Raw genomic sequence first — 19,308 nt, 5'->3', positions numbered from 1 at the left:
TTATATTGGTCCAAATAAGCAAGTGAGTGAGAATTTTGCTAAAGCTTTGCAGAGATATTTCACATTGAAATCTTTAGGTTATGTTAACACTTATTTAGGTGTTCAGGTTGTCAAAACTCAGAAGGGCTTTAGTCTTTCACAAGAGGATAAAATTGAGCAAATTTTGCATCATTGCAACATGAAAGATGCTAATACAGGACGCATACCTACGCAAGCAGATTTTCACAACTTGGCACACAAAGCAAGTCCTGAATTTGAAGATCAAACACTTTATCGTTCAGTTATTGGATCACTGTTGTATATTAGTAGTTGGACTAGACCCGACATTGCACTTAATGTTAATCTCTTGTCCCGACACGTAGGTAAGGCAAGACAGTTTCATTGGACATGTGTTAAGAAATTATTGAAATACCTAAAACACACTAAAAATATGAGGTTATTGTTAGAACTGACACATACTGATCATGCAGAATTATGTTGTTATGCAGATTCTGATTGGGCGAGTGATAAGAAATCACGTAAAAGTACTTCAGGTTATATGATGTTCTTAAACGGATGTCCTGTTTACTGGCATGTGCGAAAACAGAATTTTGTTTCTTGTTCATCTACTGAGGCTGAATATGCTTGTGTTTCAGATGCATGTAATTCTCTAACATGGTTTGATGCTTTGGTCACAGATATCTGGACACACCCAATCTGACCGATCACCATGATGGAAGACAATGAATCTGTGGTTTATATTTCTGAATCACGTTTCGCGGGTTCTAGGTCCAGACATATTGACATCCGTTATAAAAATATAAAACAATTAGTGAAACAAGGTTTTGTTAAATTGCAGTATGTGCCTACACATGATCAGATTGCTGATATGCTCAACAAACCACTTCCAGCAGCTCAGCACGAGTATCTGCGTAAGAAGATGTGCCTTACCTGAGTGCCTTACCTGATGTCCGCTCAACTGACAAAGAAGGGGTTGTCACTGCATTATGTGTTTGTCAGCCAAGCTTCCATCCTAAAACTTATGGTAGCCTGCCAGAGAACTTTATCACGTCTCTGTAGCAACAGAGATAAGACTGTCTTGTGATTTTTGAGCTACTGCGCATGTTCAAGTTTAAGGAAGAAACTTCCTGATCTTTTCCCTTTGTCCGTCTGTGTGATAAAACTGCCAGTAACGATGTAGTTAGTAAGGTTGTTTTATTTCTTTATAATAAAATGTTTCTTAGAATATATTTCGGGTTTTCTTTCTTTAAAGTATATAGCATGGAAAACAAGATCCATCTGTCTCTAATTAAGTGCAATTACCCCAGGGGAGTATCGAAGCTGATTTATGCTTCGACAGTTTCCCAGCATTCCTTTAGGAACTTCTAACATGCAAACTGTGGTTACTCATCTTAAAATTATTCCTTTTTACCTGGAACTTCAAAATTTGCTGTTTGCTGGGGAGGTGTGTAGCTAAAAGTCAGTCTATATTTAGTGTACATCTGACTTTGGGGATATTTCTTCATAATCAAACTAAAATGTATTTTCTGTGCAGTTCACATCCCTTGCTCACTGTATCTGGATGTCACAAAGCAAAGCCCACATTTTGTAATTAACCCCTGTGCCCCGTTTTGGCTGGCAGAGTGCTGCAGGAGGCTGAGTGCTGTCACTCCCCCTGGCCATGCCCACCCAGCCACACCCACCCAGCCAATCATTGGAGCAGAGAAACGGTTCTTAAATTATCTGAATCCCACCACTGAAGGGGCAGTAAAGAATGTATCACTGTTTCTCATATCAAAGCTATACTACAGTTTACTTGATACAAAAAAAAAAAAATAGAATCTGAAGGTGATATTTGTTTCTTACTTTACCCATCTCACTTTACATGCAACTAGCCCTATAACAAGAATTCCAAAAATTGCAACATACTGTGGGTATCTATACACACATACATAGTGTGTATGCATCTGTGCATATGTAAATATGTGTGTGTGTGTAAATATAAGTATATATGTATGTGTGTACACATGCATACATACACACACCCAAAAATAATTGGCCTTCTATTTTTTATAGACCACTTATTCTTCATTTTGAGGTGGACAAATGCAAGCATTTCTGGAATATCTTGCTAGATGAAACCTTAGGGTCCATTATTTCACATAGACATCAGTTATAACTGATGTTTTCATCTGGTTGAATTTTAGTAAGAAAGTTCTTCTGATGGACAAAAGCCCTCCAAGTCCATCAACTGCACTGATTTTTGAAATGTCCCATGTCTGTAAACAAATCAAAAGGAAATGAACAAACAGTAAAAATGAGATGCAGACTTTTAAAAAGTTATAGTTCATATAACGTAAAATATTGCCCATCCAGTATTTTTCAAACATCACAATGATCCAACTTTTAAAGACTAGTTTTCAGTGTTCAGGACAAGCTTGGAGATAAATGCCTTTTTCTTGATTCTTAAATGTACTCTAGATTTTAGAAATAATAGTAACATCTTTCCAATGCATTGCCACTCTGTCAATCAAGCAACAGTAAAAAAAAAGATAAAGGCAAAGTCATCTTAATTCTTCAGAATCACAGTTGTCAATAAGTAAACACTGAATTCTAAAAAGCAAGAAGATAAAATGCACAGAAGATAATTGATGGAACCTGGAATCATCCTTCATCAGATTGTTTTTTTTTTTATTGCAAAAGTTTTACAATTACATTTTCACCCCTTTTCTCCCCCCCCAAACTTCCCAACCTCCCTAACCCTCCCTAACCCTCCCCTCCCCCCAGACTTCCCTATAATATACTCATACTCATAAAGAACCCTAATATCACACTTATATATAAACTTGAACCCCTCCCTCCCCTGTATAATTTTTCTCTTTACCTCATTACATTAAAAAATTTCCAATACATTATTTTCAAATAAAAGCTATTTGATACTTTCTAGTTTGATATTTGTTCTGAACATATTCTATCCACTTTTTCCATTCCCATTCATAAGTCTCTTGTGAACAATCTTTTAAATATGCTGAAATCTTCGCCATCTCTGCAAAACTGGCCATCTTCAAAGTCCATTCCTCGATAGTGGGCAAAGCTTCATTCTTCCAGTATTTACCTATCAACAATCTTGCTGCTGTTATCATATACAATATCAATTTTGTTTCACCCAATGTAAAACCCTTAACTATACCCAATAAAAACAGTTGTGGAGAAAATTGAATTTTTTTCTTCAAAACATTCTGCATGACCCACCAAATTTTTATCCAAAAAGCCTTAACTTTCCTACAGGTCCACCAAACATGATAATACGTAGCATCCAAACATTCACATCTCCAACATTTTGGCTGAACATTAGGGTACATACATGACAACTTTTTGGGATCTAAATGCCATCTATAAAACATTTTGTAGAAATTTTCCCTCAAATTCTGCGACTGTGTAAATTTAACATTCTGAACCCAAATTTTTTCCCATGTTTCCAGCATCACTGGTTCTTCAAAATTCTGTGCCCACTTAATCATACAGTCTTTAACTAATTCGGTTTCTGAATCTCTTTCTAGCAAAACATTATAAAGCCTTTTGATATGCATTGGACCTTTCTCTCTTATATGTCTAACCAATTCTTCCTCATGCAACATAATACCAGTTTTTTGGTCCTCTTTCCATCTCAATTGTAATTGATTATATTGTAGCCAAGTTAAATTAATCCCTTCGTTCAACAGTGTCTGCAATGTCTTCAGCTGCCATCTGCCCGCCTCTGTAAAAAGAACCTCTTTATATAAAAACCCCCCGAGTGACATTATATTTGTATTCCACAAAGTATGACCAAGATCCAACCATAACGGTATTTTATAATCCCATTTGAGTCGGTGCTTCTTCCAAACTCTCATCAAAGAATCTCTAAGTATATGACTTTTAAATACTTTATCTACTTTGTCGTCGTAAAATAAGTAAGCATGCCATCCAAATTCAAGATCAAAACTTTCTGCATTCAATATTCCAGTCTTTTTCCTTCCAAACCAATCACTTGTTAAAGTTAAAGCTGCTGCATCATAATATAGCTGTAGGTTTGGAAGTTTAAGACCTCCTCTTTCTGAAACATCTTGCATAATTTTCAATTTCACTCTCGGCTTCTTCTCGTTCCAGACAAACTTATTCACTCCAGATTGCCAAACTTTCAATTGTTTATCACTTTTAAGCACCGGAATCATTTGAAACAAAAAAAGAAATCTTGGCAAAATGTTCATCTTAACTGCTGCTATTCTTCCAAGTAGAGACAGCTGCAGTTTTTTCCAAGTCTCCATATCTTTCTGCACCTCTCGCCACAACACCTCATAGTTATTTTGAAACAATTTCATATTTGATTCTGCAACCTGAACTCCTAGATATTTTACCTTAGGTACAGTCTCAAAACCTGCCCTCCTTTCAAGCTCATGTTTACGATCTTGTGTCATGTTTTTAGCTATCATTTTAGTCTTTTTTGGATTCAATCTAAAACCTGAAACTTTACCATAGTCTTGTATAATGTCCTTCATCAAGATTATTGATTCCATTGGTTGTGATAGGGTAACAACCAGATCATCTGCAAATGCCTTTATTCTGTAATCCTCTTGCCTAATCTTTATACCTCTCAAGATATAAGAGTCCCGTATTGTATTTAGCAAGACTTCTAGTGTTAAAATAAATAAAAGTGGGGACAACGGACATCCCTGTCTTGTTCCTTTTTCAATTTTAAACTCTGTTGTCAGATTTCCATTAATAATGATCTGTGCCTTTTGCTCTTGATAAATTGCCGAAATTGCCTGTATAAATTGATCCCCAAAGTCCATCTTTTTCAAAGTCTTTAATAGAAAATTCCAATCCACTCTGTCAAAGGCCTTCTCTGCATCCAAGAAGACCAGCACTGCAGGGATCTGTTTATTCTTCTCAAGATATTCCAATAAATCTATTACTTGCCTTACATTGTCCTTCATATATCTGCCCTCGATAAATCCCGCTTGATCATCATGAATCACCTTCTGAATTACTGGCATCAACCTGTTGGCTAGTACTTTCGCAAAAATTTTATAATCTGTATTCAAAAGAGATATTGGTCTATAGTTCTCTGGTTTTTTAGGACCGGTTTGTTCTTTTGGTATCAAAGATATGTAAGCTGTTGTCCATGATGGGGGTATTTTACCCCCTTGCTGAATATTGCAAAATAAATCTCTAAGTTGTTCCACCATTTCAGCTTGCAAAGTTTTATAATACACTGCAGTCAAGCCATCCGTGCCAGGAGCTTTGGCTGTTTTTAACTGTTTAATTGCTACTATTATCTCCTCCTCTGTTATAGGATAATTCATTCTTTCCTTTTGTTGATCAGTAATTTTTGTAACTCTTTTATCATTTAAATATTTTTCTATAAGTCCATTCTGCACCTCCTCTTTAGCATATAATTTAGTATAATAATCCACAAAAGCTTCTTTAATTAATTTTTGTTGAAAGATTTCTTTCCCTCCAATATCAATACTATCAATAGTCCGTATACTTTGTTTTTTCCTCAATGTGTAAGCCAGCCATCTGCCCGGTTTATTAGCGTTACAAAATGTGTTATGCTTCGCATATTGTAAATTTGTTGCAACTTGTTCCGCCATAAGCATTTGAAATTGGTCTTTCAAAAGTTTTATAGCACTACATATTCTTTCATCTGTTGGATTTTTAATAAGTAACTGTTCTTTATTCTTTATTTCTATTTCTAGTTCAGATCATTTCTTTTGTCGGAACAGTCTATGTTTAGAGTTCATGTAGATAAGTACCCCTCTCATATAAGCTTTACTTGCATCCCACACAATTTCAATTGGGGTACCTTTATTCAAATTTATTTCAAAAAATTCTTTCAAATGCTTTTTAAGTTCTATTATATTTTTTTCATATCTAAACAAATTCTCATTTAATCTCCAAGAACGTCTCTCAACCTTGTCCATCTCAATTTCTATCCATACTGGGCTATGGTCAATCAAAGTTCTTGGAAAAATCTTTGTTCTTTTTGTCTTAACAAGTAAATCATCTGTCAACAAAATAAAGTCAATCCTAGAGAAGGATCTGTGTCTGTCAGAAAAAAAAGTATAGTCCAATTCTTTTGGATTATGTATTCTCCAAACATCTTTTAGTTCCATATCTTCTTTCATGTCGAAAAAGGTCTGTGGTAATCTGATTCTAGACTTTGCAAAACTCTTTTTATCTAATTTAGAATCAATTACTCCATTCCAGTCTCCCATAATTAAAATAGATCTGTAATCCCATTGCAATATTTTAGTATGTAACATCTTATAAAAATAGTCCTGTTGTTGATTGGGAGCATAAATCCCAATCAGAAGAATTTGGCCATTCGATATAGACAATTCAATTGCTACAAACCTACCATCTTCATCTGTTTCTATAACTTTAGCTGTTAACTTTTTATTTACATAAATAACCACACCATTCTTTTTTTGCGAAGTTGAAGATATAAAATGTGTTCCTAGTTTGGAGTTTATCAAATATTTTTGATCTTGAGTTGTGATATGCGTTTCTTGTAAACAAATTATATCATTATTAAATTGTTTCAAATATGTAAATAATTTCTTCCTTTTCTGTGCTGAATTCAACCCATTAACATTCCAGGATAAACACTTAAGCATCATCAGCCTCTTTCTGGAGCAAAGAGCAAAATAATTGAAGGTCATCCGAAAGCTTCGATCTCGCTCCTCCCATAGCTCCAATCTCTTGTGCAGTACTCTTATCTGCCTCCTTGTCTTGTCTTTCCTGTTGTTGTTGTTGCTTTTGTTTAAGTAACTTAGCTTGAGCTCGAGTTATACGTTGATCCTTAACTTCAATCATCCGAGCCGGGTCCAAGATTGGAGAAGATTCCAGCAAGGGCTCATCCAGAAAACCTCCTTCTGCGCCTTGCACTTCTTCTAATTCCTGCTTAGACTGTTCTTGCAGTTCTCGTTGAGGTTGCTTCTCTTCACTCTCTTTAATCTCCAAAACTGTAGATGTACGTGGGGATGGTGTTCTTTCCTTGAGAATAGTAGTGTAGAAGTGCTGTGCCTTCTCCACGGTATTCAAACGGTATCTTTGTCCCTTGTATCTGAAAATTATGCCAACTGGTGCGTCCCACCGGAAAGGTATCTGTAAATTTTGCAATTCCTTAACGAGAAAACCAAATTCTTTTCTAGCTTTCAGCATTTTAGGAGGTAATTCTTTATAAATTCCAATTCGTGAGCCCCCACTTGTACTGAAGTGTAAAAGGATTTTTGCAGGATATCATTTCTTATTTCTCTATCTGTAAAATATATGACTACATCTCTAGGTAATTGTCTTTGTCTGGCCACCCAAGAGTTCACTCTATAAATTTTGTCTATTTTGTGAAAAACCACATCTGGATTAACTTGTAAAATCTTAGCCAGGGCCTCAGAACAGACTTGTCTCAAATCCTGTCTTTCCTCCTCTCGAATTCCTTGAATCCGTATAGCAAACTCCATTGCCCTGAATTGTATCATGACAATCTCGTCTTCAACTCTCTGCATTTTATTGTCAACATCAGCAATTTTATAATCATTGTCTTTCATCTTAACATTAACTTCTGATTTAAATTCTTCAACTTTAAAATCAACTTTCCCAATAAATTCTGCCAGGCCAGATGCCACTTCTGATATTTTTTTGGTCACCTTGTTTTGATTCTGTTTCACCATATCTTTAACTTCATTAATTTCCTGCATAAATTCCTGGTGTGATTTTTGAAGTTTGTCATCTATCCCCTGATGTGATTTTTGAAATTTATCATCCAAAGTTTTAGAAATAAATTCTTTTAAATCTCCCACATCAAATTCTTTTTTCTGGGTCTGTAACTGCTGAGCAGGGGGAAGTTGCGTTTCATGTTTATGTGTGGGGGATCCCCCCCCTGTTGCCTTCCCTTCCTGCTTCTTTGAAGCCATCCTGCCACGTGATCTAGTTTTTCTAAAGAGGGAAGTTCCTTTTCCTTTCCCTCCTGCACAAAGACTTCTAAAAAAGTCCCCCAGATTTGATCAAATAAAGGTTGAAGTAAAGCAAAGTCAAATTTTGAAAGGGAGAAATTTTCCAATTGTTTCTCTTATAACAAGCAAAGCAACTTTGTAGTAACTTGGAAACTTTGTAACAAAGCAAAATAACTTCACCAATCCACACTCGCTGGCTCGTTAACTCTGAGGCTAAACGCCATGTTTTTTCTAAGCACTTTCACTCATTCACGTTTTCTCAGGTTGAAAAGTCAACAAAGCGCTGATACTTGCGTTTCCAAGATTCAGGATTCAGATAGTTTCACTGTTGATTAAAGCTGGTTCTTTCGCTTTAAGTTTCCTGCAGCCGGCTTGTTCTGCAAAGGCAGAATCATCCCACGTCGCCCGGAGTTTCAGCAGGTTGGGAGGGAGCCACGCCTGTTCTCTCCCCAGAAGCTTCCCTGGGGGGTTACAGGGGCTCGACCTGTGCCCTGCGATCTCTCCTTCTTCAATCCTACGGATTTAGAAGTTTTCGAGCCGCTTCCTCGTCTCGGAGCGGCTCTACGGGTGGCGGGGCTGGTGGAGCTTCAAAGGGCGCCGCCGTCGCTGAAGACAGGGAAACCGGAAGTCCCATCCTTCATCAGATTGTTGATCCAATATGGTGGTAACAGAGGAACCATAGTTACATCATGGGCAGAAAAGTTGCTACTAAAATAAAATAAAACAGTAGAAGGAGAGGTGGAGAGGGAAAGATAAGACATAGAAAAAGAAAAAAAGACTGGAGAAAGGAAAAGGAGAGGAAGAAGAGAGAAATTAAAAGAGAGAGAAGCCCAGCTGCACCAGAGAGACCTACCCAAGAGACTGGAGCCCCATCGAAGTGAGGTGAGTGGAGAAGCATTTTGTGTGAAGTCCAGCTGCTTTTGCATTGTGTGTGAGTCAGTTGTGTAGCTTTTGTACTGTTTGTGTGTAAAGTGTGAAAGTTGGTTTTTGAGCTCTTTATGGCTCTGGGAGGTTCCTGCTTGCTGCAGGGGCCATTTTGTGTGAAGTCCAGCTGCTTTTGCATTGTGTGTGAGTTGGTTGTATTGCTTTTGTGTTGTTTGTAAAGTGTGAAAGTTGGTTTTTGAGCCATTTTGTGTGCTTTTACATTGCTCCCACATCACTAGTCATCAGCTAACAAAGCTTTTTTTCCTGTTGTAGTAGCAGCCTTTAACAGGAAGGATGAAAAGGCAACAGACTTTGGTCGATTTCTTGGCCAAAAAATCAAAACTGGCACAACCACCATCAGAATTGGCTTTGGATGATCTAAAACCATCCCAAGCACCACAAGCAGCATCACTTCCATCACGTGAACTTGGACTTGGAGAAAGCAGCAAGTCAATACTGAGTCACCTGAGCCCGAAATTGAAAGCATTCTTCCTGACTGTTGGACAATGCAACAGTTCAGCTACTTCCAAGAGAAGTATGACAGATTGGAAGTTTCAACAAGAAATTAGGTTGCAAGTACTGTGCAAAACATGACCGCAATAGAGAGCGGTGTTCATGTGTCCAAAAAATGGAAGCATTTCAAGCTGGGAAAAATAAGGAAGTGCAGCAGGCGTCTCTAAGGAAGATGAGAGAACATTTCACATTGAAATCACACACCATTTGCTGAGACAATGTAAAACAAATGGAGCAGGAAGTCATAACAAAATCAATGGACAAGATTTCTTAAAAGCAATATGGCACCACTTCTAAAATGTTCAAAACTGTTTACAGCCTGGCAAAAGCATGTAGACCAATTTCAAGCATAGAAGAATTGATAGAATTGGAAACTGAAAATGGATTAGATCTGGGAATAGGATTTCATTCAAGGCCAACAGTTGTGAAAATAGTTGAGTGCATTGCAAACCAAATTAACACCAAAATGTTTACCAGCATCATTTCACAGAATCTGAAAATATGTTTGATCATTGACGAAGCCTCAACAGTATCCTGCAAACCAGTTTTAATAGTTTTCGTAAAAGTTGAGGACTCAGAGGACCCACCAACAATTTTTGTCGAGCTTGTTGAATTGAAGAAACAAGATGCAGAGACAATATGTTCTGCAGTTCTGGAAAGTTATGTAAGGTTGAGCTTACCCAGAACTACCTACAAAAAAATTTAATAGTATTTTGCTCTGATGGTGCCAGAATTATGTTTGGGAGAAAATCTGGAGTGAGCATTAGAATAGCAAAAGAGTTTCCAAACATGATCATATGGCACTGCTTGAACCATTGCCTCCAATTTGTTTTAAATGACGCCATAAAGGAAATAAAGCAAGTAAATCATTTCAAAATATTTATTGATAAAATATGCTTTATTTTTCAGCAATCCAATAAGAACCGAATTGAACTTGATGAAATATCTGAAAAACTTGACATTAACATCGTAAAGATTGGTAGAGTTTTTGGGCCAAGCTGGGCTGCCTGTAGTTTAAGGGCAACCATAGCTGTGTGGCGTGCTTATCTAGTGCTATATCAGTATTCTCCATTGAGGGTGGAGACAGCAGCCATGCTTGGGTAGTGACTCGTACAATCAGATTGGAGGACTGAGCTTGTAAAATTTGACAAGTCCCGCCTCTGTTGCCAGGGATCCCAGCTTTTGGCTCAGTCCTTCAGACTGGACAGTCGTGTGGTTTTCTGTCTCTGACAATTTTACTAATTTTCCTATTTCTCTTTTTCAGATGGTTGATATCAAGGTTTGACTCGGATTTCTCTTGGACTATTCTTTCGTGAGTGTGACTAATTCTTTGTCCCTTTTTACCTCAGCAACCAGAGTTGCTGGGTTACTAGGGGGTGGGGGTGAAAAGGAATTCCCTCTTCCCCTTCTATATTAATTTTAAAAAAACCTTCCCCTGACTGAAGGGATCGTGGAGCTTCGCACCCCTTCCTTATTTGGTCAATCCCTTACCTCACCTTAAATATACTGTGATAGCTGGGGGCGTGTTTGCGCTCCCTACATTGTGTCCCTCTAGTCACAGAACTCCACATTATAGCCTGGAAGCCATTTTGTCTCATTCACTGCCATTGAATTGTAAAGGAGATTTACCCTCTCCAGCCTGTGTCTTGGCTTGCCTTATTATCTGATTGCCCTTTTCGCAGTGTTTCCACTAATTTAATTGATTTGAAGGCTCTGAGGCAGTTTCGTTCTTGCGGAGCTTCGCACCCCCGTTTTTGATTGACAGGCGGCCATTTTGAGTAGGCATTCACCCGAAATCGCTGCGGAGCCTCGCGCTCCCCTTTTTGATTGACAGGTGGCCATTTTGAATGATCATCCACTCAGAATCGCTGCAGAGCCTCGTGCCCCCTTATTTGATTGACAGGCGGCCATTTTGGATAGCAATTTACTTGGAATCGCTGCTGAGCCCCTGTTGCCAGGGGATTTCAGCATTAGAGTGTATTTTATTCATATCTCAGCAGAGGCACATTGAAACTGGTCAGTTTCAAAGGTTAGTGGAGCTTTCCGCTCCCGGGGGTGATCCAAAGTCACCGGCTTAGCCAGTGGGATCCTAACAATTAAATAATGATACCAGCTGTGGAGCTTTGTGCTTCCATATCGATTCTCCCAACAACTATAGCCATAAACTTTTCCATTTGAGGAGTTGTCTCACTCCCTGATTCTTGCCGCTTGTCGGCAGTTTTAACAAAGCGCAGAGTTGTCCCTGCTATTTTAAACTGCCTCACAGCTGATTGAAGCTAATTAACATTTTTGCTACGAGGTTTGACTCTCTCTGGCTATCTCCATTTATCAGAGCTTTTAGCAGAAGCTACTTTCCCCCAATAGGCTGTTAAAGCGCTACTGCTGCTTAGCCTAACTGCCTCTCAGCTGATTGAATTTGGGGGTGGCTGTGGAGTTTTGCACTCCCAAAGGCTTGCCGCTTTTCAGCGTTTTTTTTTTTTTTTTTTACAAACAGGCTTACTGCTTATTAACTGACTGAGACTAATTGTGTGTAGTCTCTTTACTCTGACAGTGCTTTAATTATTTGGCCAAATTAGACTATTTAAAACAGATCTACCTTCATTTGAGACTGAGCAGTGCTTCAGTTTTTGACAGTTACGACAGCTTGAGCTCTTAGGTGACTGCTCGGCCGCCATTTTGTTTAAGGGCAAGGGCACAGTTTTTTTCTATCAAGCCTCCAATCCTTAGTTCTATGCCTGCTATAAGCATATTCTGCCCTTATAAACTAAAATGCCACATCTGGCTACTGGAAATTGAGTTGGCTATATAATTTCAATCTATAACACATTTATACTGATTTAAACTACCTTTAAATTTACATTACCCTATTACAGGGCTGATAAAATTTTAGGGGTGTCCTTTCAACCCTATTGATTGATTAAGACCAGAATGCCTACGGCTCTGGCCAAGTCAAAACATGGCCGTAGTGCCACAGTGCGTGAGCAGTCAGTGGCTTCTAAGATGGAAGCTTCCAAGCATACACAAGGGGAAGGAGTAGCAATTAAGCCTTGTTCTGAGGCTCCTCCTAAGAGCAAGGAGAAGCTACTAAGAAAACCTATTGTCAAAGACAAAGACACTGGTTCTGCCCCAGTGGAACCATTGGGTCTCCAGGAAAATGTAGACATGCCTCCTCTCTGACCCCGGATCAGATGTCAATGCAAGATTTCCCACTATTAGTTGAGTCATCTGATTTATGGGGATCTCCTCCTCCTGTTCGGAGAAACAATAATGTGGAGTCTAGCGCTCCCACCCTTACAGTGGCACAGTTTGAGGATAGCTAGCTCTGACAGCTTTCAGAGTTAGAGTGTTTTCTTTCATACCTGATTCTTCGGATTTGACCTTGGATGTCGTACTTGGCTATTCTTTTGTTTGCTGGACATTCTGTGAACCTTTTTACCTCAGGAAGCCTCAGATTACAATTCTGAGGTCTTGTTGAAGCCATTCTGCCATTCTATCCTTTCATCGAACTGGTAAGTTTCTGTACATTGGTGGAGCTTTCCGCTCCCGTGAGTGGCTCAAAATCACCGGCTTTGCAGGTGGAGCCCTGCGTTTTAAACAGTGGCTTCTCTTTGTGGAGTCTTGCACTCCCCACGGTCTTTGGGCAGCCATTTTGTCACTGCCAGCCGCATAACTGTTAGTGGAGTTTTTCGTGCTCCCTGCCTCTTGCCACTTGTCGGCCTTTCACCGAGGCGTGGCTTTTCTCCAGCAGACTCAATAGAACCACTTCTCAGCTGTTTGAGACTAGCTGCCAGGTTCTGAGTGGAGTCTTTGCGCTCCCTGACTATCACCACTTGTCGGTTCTTTTCCTCCAGGCTCTGATTCTTTCCTGCAGAAATGAACAGAGCTCTGCCCGCTGTCACTATTAACCGCTTCTCAGCTGATTGACCTTGCCGCCGGCTTCGAAGTGGAGTTTTCGCGCTCCCTGTGGTTTGCCACTTGTGGTCACATCACAAGGGCTTGGTGAACTGTAAAATTGCCCTGATTTATTCCTGCTCAGCTCTTTGACTTCTCTTACCGGTCTGCATCTCAGCTATTTGACATTGCTGATCTGCTCAGTAACAGAGCTTGGTGATCCCTGAGTTGGCAGTTTTGGCTGCCATTTTGTTTAGGGGTGAAGCGACACGTTGAGCTTCTCTCAGGCCTCCAGTCTTTCTGGCTGTCCCTGCTACCCTGGCCTAACCTTGCCTTCAGCCCTTTTGGCAGACATTGGTGCACCTTACAGGCTTAGAGTTAATTGCCTTCTCCTTTCTCTGTTGGTGCCTCGCATATTTATCACAGGCTGCATCTAGAATTTGACATTCCCCTGATACAGGACTGCCTTGCTTAACATGGAATCTATTTTCCACTCCTTGGGTGTTATACGGCCTATCATGCCTAAGGTTCTGGCCAAGTCAAAACATGGCAACCAGGCCACAGTAAGGGAGCAGTCAGTTGCTTCCAAGCATAAAGATGCCAAGCACACGCAAGGGGATGGAGTATCCATTAAACCTCAGTCTAAGTTTTCTGCTAGACGCAAAGAAAAGCTTCTACGGAAGCCTGTAGTCAAGGCCAAGGACAGTGGTTCTACATCATCTATAACAGCCAGGGTTTCTCCAGGGGAACGTAGACATGACCCCTCTCCGACCCCAGATCAGATGTTGCTGCTAGACTTCCTGGTGTCAGTTGAGTCAGCTGACTTATTGGGATCTCCCCCGTCTGTGGGGTATCAATGCTGTGGAGTCTAGCACTCCAGCTGGGTGGGGGGTTCATCCACCTGTATTTTATGCTCTGGTTTGAGCCCCTATGGAGGCCAGCCCAGCCCGAGACCATGATTCTACCCCTTTACATCCAGAGGACATTCAATGTATGATTGCAGCAATGGTGCAACGATCCCTGTCGGCTCATTCTTTTTCGACTGCCAGACCAATTACAGTGTATTCGGTCCATTCGGACTATTTGGCTTCGCACAGATGGTGGCGGTCTCCAGCCAGTTCTAGGGGCTGCCTTTTCTTTGAACCGCAATGGCTGGTGATTACGACTGATGCCAGCACCCTTGGCTGGGGAGCCCACTGTCTAGATCAGGTGGCCCAGGGCACTTGGTCGACACCCGAGTCATCATTAAACATCAACTGGCTCAAGTTACATGCAGTTTATTTAGCCCTTCGAGCCTTTCAATATCTAGTGTCCGGATCTCACGTCTTAGTTCTTACAGATAATGTGACGGCAAAGGCGCACATTAATCGCCAAGGGGGCACCAGGTCCAGAGCCCTTATGCGGGAGGCCAAGAGATTGGGTCTCTGGGCGGAGCACCGACTGGCTTCTTTGAGGGCAGAACACATATTAGGGGAATCGAATATACGCGCAGACTGGATAAGCCGACAACTAATTGATCACGCAGAGTGGCGTCTAAATCCTCGTTTGTTCCAGGTCGTGTCCTCCCGGTTCGGCACTCCAGTGGTCGATTTGTTCGCATCGCCAATGAACTCCCAACTTTCACGATTTTTCACGAGATTTCCGGCACACCAGGCAGAGGCTGGGGATGCTCTGCGCTCCCGTTGGCCCCACGGGTTGCTTTATGCATTCCCCCCGATTCCCCTCATCCCGAGGGTTCTGCGGAAACTCATACAGGAACAAGCGGAGTTGCTCCTTCTAGCTCCACACTGGCCGCGAAGGTCGTGGTTTGCCGACCTTCTGCAGTTGTCGGTGTCTTCCCCCTGGAGACTTCCCTGCCCGTGGATTGCCTATCTCAAGGGGCGAAACTGCTCCTGGATCCCCAGTGGTTGCAACTGACCGTTTGGAGATTGAGTGGGACACGCTGCTGCGTGACAATCTCCCGGCCACGGTCATAAAGACCATTCAGGTGTCTAGGTAAATACGGACCATATTTACTCAGCCACTTGGTGGGCATTTTCTACTTGGTGTAACCTGCATGGCATTTCTCCCATCCGGGCCTCGATAGTTCAAGTTCTCATGTTTTTGCAGGACGGCTTAGACAAGGTCTCTCTCCCAATACTCTCCGACGACAGGTGGCGGCTCTCGCTTCGGTCCTAACCTACAGCTCCCTTCCTTCGTTGTCACAGGAGCCTTTGATTCGTTGCTTCCTCAGAGGAGCCTCTAATTTATGCCTGCTGGTGTTACATAGGTACCATACTTGGGACCTTTCTATTGTTTTGACTTCTCTCACAGGTGCACCGTACGAGCCGTTGAAATCTACCAGCCTGCGGCTTCTGTCTTGCAAAGTGGCCTTCCTAGTGGCGATTGTGACAGCTAGGAGGATTTCGGAAATTGCAGCGTTATCGATGAGTAGCGACTTATGTGTCTTCCATGCAGATCGTGTGGTCCTAAGGCTAGATCCTACTTTTGTTCCTAAAACTAACTCTGTCTTTCACCACATAGGAACTTATTCTTCCAGACTTTTGCCGTCACCCAACCACTTTGTCAGGCAAGAAGTGGCACAACTTGGATGTCCGGCGGGCTCTCCGGATATACCTCAACAGAACGGCAGCGATCCGGCATTCGGAGTCCTTGTTTGTCTCCTTCCTTCCTGTTTCCTTAGGTTCTAAGGTATCCTCATCTACCATCGGTCGCTGGATTCGCCAGACGATTGCTACTTCCTACGAGCTTTGCTCTTCTCCTTTACTGGCAAGGTTGACGGCGCATTCGACATGCAGCGCAGCAACATCCGCGACTTGGGCCACACAAGCGTCATGAGTGGACATTTGCAGAGCGGCAACCTGGACTTTTCCTTCTCCCTTTGTTAAGCATTATAAGTTGGACAGGTTTGCCCCACAGGAGGCAGCCTTTGAACGTAGTGTGTTACAAAGGGTTATTGCGGGAGGAGAGTCGTTGGCCCAGACTGAGCCCTCCCTTACCTAACACTGTGAACTTGGGTATGTCCCAAGCATGGCTGCTGTCTCCACCCTCAATGGAGAAGGGACGTTGGTCCTACCTGACACGCTTCTTCTTGTTGGGTGGAGACAGCAGCCATCCCCACCCGTTTTCAATCTGGGTCTTTGGGGTATTGTTTTTTTTCTCTTTCTGGTACTCTTCACGAATGTCTCTGCCACACGACGAGCCTGTTTCCTTCCGTCTTCACCAAAAGCTGGGATCCCTGGCAACAGAGGCGGGACTTGTCAAATTTTACAGGCTCAGTCCTCCAATCTGATCGTACGAGTCACTACCCAAGGATGGCTGCTGTCTCCACCCAACGAGAAGGAGCGTGTCAGGTAGGACCAACGCCCCTTTTCATGAGAATGCAAAATACTCAGCTATGGCTGCCCATCTGGAAAATAAATATTTTTTAAATGATTTGGCATTGATGATTGATATTCTGGAAGAAATCTCACTTCTTTCAACTGCACTGCAAGCAAGCAATACGGACATCATAAAGGCTGAAAAACTGGTGAGAAGATCAATGAAAGAGCCTTGGTAGTACAGGGGTTTAAGGCACCCTGTTATTAAGCTGGTTATTAAGACCAGCTGCCTGCAATTACTGCAGGGTTCGAATCTCGCCAAGGCTCAAGGTTGACTCAGCCTTCCATCCTTTCTAAGGTAGGTGAAATGAGGACCCAGTTTGTGGGGGCAATAAGCTGACTTTGTATAAATATACAAAAGGATGAAGGCTATTGCTGAGCACATTGTAAGCCGCCCTGAGTCTTCGGAGAAGGGCGGCATATAAATCAAATTAAAAAAAAAAAAAGCATTTGAACTGCTTACAAAGGGAAAGGGTCCATACGAAAGAAAGGTTGACAGATTAATTACTTCAGAAACCTTCAAAAATATAAACTTTGTAGAAAATCATTGATTTATTGGACTTCATTGGGAAAGACTTTTAGGAAGCATCATAACAAATTTGCAGAAAAGACTGATGGACTGTGAACATATAAAAACAGGTAGCCAATTGCAAGACACCACGAATAAATTACAATTTCTACATTTTTTGGTGCCAGAGTACTGGGATTTTGCGTAAGTAGTAGTTCCATGGGCAGCAGCTGAAGAATAACTGCATACATTTGGTGACATTTTCAATTACAACATTAACATCAATGTCTATAGAGATTTTGTGGAGAATATGTTAAAAGATTCGAAGAACTATGCAATTCCTGACAGTATTAAAAAAGCAAAAGATATTGTCAGAACAATTGCTGTAAATTCTGCAGAAATGTAAAGGGGTTTTTCAAAAATGAACTTCATATGTTCAGAGAGCAGAAGTCACCTAACCATTTCTAATTTAACCAACCTCATGACTATCAATGTTACTGGCCTACCTCTTCCAAAATGGGACCCTATACCTGCAGTGAAAAAGTGGTTCAGAGAACACCATTGCTCAGCCGATGATCCGAGAATCAGGTTCAAGAAAAGTGGAAGTGAGGAGAGTGTCACTAAAAAAACGATGTGGAAACATCTTAAAGTTAAAGATGACTAACACTTTTATATAAGTATTTGTGTACCTTTTTTATTGTTTTGTGTGCTTCTTTTAGTCTTATTTAAGTATTAAATGGTTAAATTTGTATATCATGGTATATCTTCTTTTTATAGTTCATTATTATCATTGGTGCAAAGAAGTGATGTTGAAGACAACACTTTTATTGCTCTTATGTATTTGTGTACCTCTTATTGTTTTGTTTACTTTGTTTATTCTTGTTTAAGTATTAAGTGCACAAAATAATTGGTATATTTTCTTTTTGTAGGTCAAAGGGCAAAGAAGTGATGTCGACTTGGCCACACCCACCCGGTCACATGACCATCAAGCCATGCCCACCCAGTCACATGCCCACCAAGCCACACGCACAAAACCTGTAGGGAAAATTTTTAGATTTCACCACTGGGCTGATGTGATTCCCATCTTCAAAAAAGAAGAAAAAAACAGACACAGGAAACTACAGACTAATTAGTCGAACCAGGGAAGATTCTGGAAAAGATAATCAAAAAATAGATCTGCAAACAGTTAGAAGCAAATAAAGTTATAACTAGTAGCCAGCACGGGTTTGTTAAAAACAGATCATGCCAAACCAATTTTATTTCATCCTTTGATAAAGCCACTAAATTAGTAGAGCAGTGAAATGCTGTGGACATAGCATACTTAGATTTCAGTAAGGCATTTGACAAAATAGACCACAATCTATTTCTTGGTAAGCTAGAAAAATATGGAATAGACAACATTACCACCAGATGGATTTGTAGCTGGCTGACAAACCGTACTCAATGAGTAGTCCTACATTCACATGGAGAGAAGTAAACAGAAGGTACCACAAGGCTCCATCTTAGGCCCAGTACTCTTCAATAATTTAAAAATGATTTAGATTAGGGAATAGAAGGAGAACTCATCAAATTTGCAGATGATACTAAACTGGTATCATCCCCCAGAAGACAAATTCGGGATCCAAAGAGATCTTGACAAACTTGAACAATGGTCCCTATCCAACAAAATGAATTTTAATGTGGAAAAAAAGCAAAGCTTTACATTTAGGCAGGAAAAATCAAAGGCATAAGTACAGATTAGGCGAGACCTGGCTCAAAAACAGTAACTGTGAGAGGGACCTTGGAGTCCTAGTGGATGATCATTTGAATATGAGCCAGCAATGTGCAGCAGCAGTCATAAAAGGTAATACAATCCTGGGTTGTATAAACAGAGGCATAGAATCAAGATCACATGAAGTATTAGTGATGCTTTATAAAACCCTAGTAAAACCACACCTAGAATACTGCAACCAGTTTTGGTCACCATACTACAAAAATGCTGTTGAGACTTTGGAAAATGTTCAGAGAAGAATAACTAAGATGATCAATGGCCTGGAGACTAAACCATATGAAGAACAGTTGCAGATTTTGGGTCTGGTTAGTCTACAGAAAAGAATTAGGGGTGACATGATAGCAATAT

General features: G+C 40.7%; 1 protein-coding gene and 1 pseudogene across 1 annotated transcript in view; one reads left to right on the top strand and one right to left on the bottom strand.

Annotated features, from left to right (window-relative positions):
• The window catches only part of FOXP2 (forkhead box P2), a 1,221,669-nt gene that overhangs the window by 798,821 nt on the left and 403,540 nt on the right, over nt 1-19,308 (bottom strand). The gene's annotated exons all lie outside the window — the stretch shown is intronic.
• On the top strand, nt 9,488-10,514 carry LOC148112893 (E3 SUMO-protein ligase KIAA1586 pseudogene; annotated as a pseudogene).

The sequence above is a fragment of the Pantherophis guttatus genome, chromosome 7 (genome assembly GCF_059756535.1).
Source record: "Pantherophis guttatus breed Tessera chromosome 7, ASM5975653v1, whole genome shotgun sequence".
In the NCBI taxonomy this organism is placed as follows: Eukaryota; Metazoa; Chordata; class Lepidosauria; order Squamata; family Colubridae; genus Pantherophis; species Pantherophis guttatus.
The sequence above is the reverse complement of the archived record's forward strand: the minus strand, read 5'-3'. Positions and strand labels throughout refer to the sequence as shown.